Below are 2,500 nucleotides of genomic sequence, written 5' to 3'. Positions count from 1 at the left end.
CAAGTTGAAAAATTTTCTAAGTCCCCAAAAATTTTTTTTTTCAACTTTTTTTCAATTTTCCCCCTGTGGGATATATATTTTACCCACACTTTTGGAGCCCTCCTGGGATGCCCTCTAACATACTAGAACCTCATTTTGTGGAAGTTTTCACAAAATTGTGAAATTTTCCAAAAAGTCAGAAATTTTGCAAAAACGACTAAGTATCAAGGACTCATCGCGCGAATCGCTCTGGAACTGAAATCGGATGCGCGCACTGACATGCTCCCCTCTCTGGAAGTCTGACACATGTGTGAAAATTTTCTAAGTCCCCAAAAATTTTTTTTTTCAACTTTTTTTCAATTTTCCCCCTGTGGGATATATATTTTACCCACACTTTTGGAGCCCTCCTGGGATGCCCTCTAACATACTAGAACCTCATTTTGTGGAAGTTTTCACAAAATTGTGAAATTTTCCAAAAAGTCAGAAATTTTGCAAAAACGACTAAGTATCAAGGACTCATCGCGCGAATCGCTCTGGAACTGAAATCGGATGCGCGCACTGACACGCTCCCCTGTCTGGAAGTCTGACAAAAGTTGAAAAATTTTCTAAGTCCCCAAAAATTTTTTTTTTCAACTTTTTTTCAATTTTCCCCCTGTGGGATATATATTTTACCCACACTTTTGGAGCCCTCCTGGGATGCCCTCTAACATACTAGAACCTCATTTTGTGGAAGTTTTCACAAAATTGTGAAATTTTCCAAAAAGTCAGAAATTTTGCAAAAACGACTAAGTATCAAGGACTCATCGCGCGAATCGCTCTGGAACTGAAATCGGATGCGCGCACTGACATGCTCCCCTCTCTGGAAGTCTGACACATGTGTGAAAATTTTCTAAGTCCCCAAAAATTTTTTTTTTCAACTTTTTTTCAATTTTCCCCCTGTGGGATATATATTTTACCCACACTTTTGGAGCCCTCCTGGGATGCCCTCTAACATACTAGAACCTCATTTTGTGGAAGTTTTCACAAAATTGTGAAATTTTCAAAAAGTCAGAAATTTTGCCAAAAACGACTAAGTATCAAGGACTCATCGCGCGAATCGCTCTGGAACTGAAATCGGATGCGCGCACTGACACGCTCCCCTGTCTGGAAGTCTGACAAAAGTTGAAAAATTTTCTAAGTCCCCAAAAATTTTTTTTTTCAACTTTTTTTCAATTTTCCCCCTGTGGGATATATATTTTACCCACACTTTTGGAGCCCTCCTGGGATGCCCTCTAACATACTAGAACCTCATTTTGTGGAAGTTTTCACAAAATTGTGAAATTTTCCAAAAAGTCAGAAATTTTGCAAAAACGACTAAGTATCAAGGACTCATCGCGCGAATCGCTCTGGAACTGAAATCGGATGCGCGCACTGACATGCTCCCCTCTCTGGAAGTCTGACACAAGTTGAAAAATTTTCTAAGTCCCCAAAAATTTTTTTTTTCAACTTTTTTTCAATTTTCCCCCTGTGGGATATATATTTTACCCACACTTTTGGAGCCCTCCTGGGATGCCCTCTAACATACTAGAACCTCATTTTGTGGAAGTTTTCACAAAATTGTGAAATTTTCAAAAAGTCAGAAATTTTGCCAAAAACGACTAAGTATCAAGGACTCATCGCGCGAATCGCTCTGGAACTGAAATCGGATGCGCGCACTGACACGCTCCCCTGTCTGGAAGTCTGACAAAAGTTGAAAAATTTTCTAAGTCCCCAAAAATTTTTTTTTTCAACTTTTTTTCAATTTTCCCCCTGTGGGATATATATTTTACCCACACTTTTGGAGCCCTCCTGGGATGCCCTCTAACATACTAGAACCTCATTTTGTGGAAGTTTTCACAAAATTGTGAAATTTTCCAAAAAGTCAGAAATTTTGCAAAAACGACTAAGTATCAAGGACTCATCGCGCGAATCGCTCTGGAACTGAAATCGGATGCGCGCACTGACATGCTCCCCTGTCTGGAAGTCTGACAAAAGTTGAAAAATTTTCTAAGTCCCCAAAAATTTTTTTTTTCAACTTTTTTTCAATTTTCCCCCTGTGGGATATATATTTTACCCACACTTTTGGAGCCCTCCTGGGATGCCCTCTAACATACTAGAACCTCATTTTGTGGAAGTTTTCACAAAATTGTGAAATTTTCCAAAAAGTCAGAAATTTTGCAAAAACGACTAAGTATCAAGGACTCATCGCGCGAATCGCTCTGGAACTGAAATCGGATGCGCGCACTGACATGCTCCCCTCTCTGGAAGTCTGACACATGTGTGAAAATTTTCTAAGTCCCCAAAAATTTTTTTTTTCAACTTTTTTTCAATTTTCCCCCTGTGGGATATATATTTTACCCACACTTTTGGAGCCCTCCTGGGATGCCCTCTAACATACTAGAACCTCATTTTGTGGAAGTTTTCACAAAATTGTGAAATTTTCAAAAAGTCAGAAATTTTGCCAAAAACGACTAAGTATCAAGGACTCATCGCGCGAATCGCT

This window comes from Phyllobates terribilis, unplaced genomic scaffold (genome assembly GCF_046119375.1).
Source record: "Phyllobates terribilis strain yellow unplaced genomic scaffold, ASM4611937v1 Scaffold_2226__1_contigs__length_152716, whole genome shotgun sequence".
In the NCBI taxonomy this organism is placed as follows: Eukaryota; Metazoa; Chordata; class Amphibia; order Anura; family Dendrobatidae; genus Phyllobates; species Phyllobates terribilis.
Note: the sequence above shows the minus strand (reverse complement) of the source record.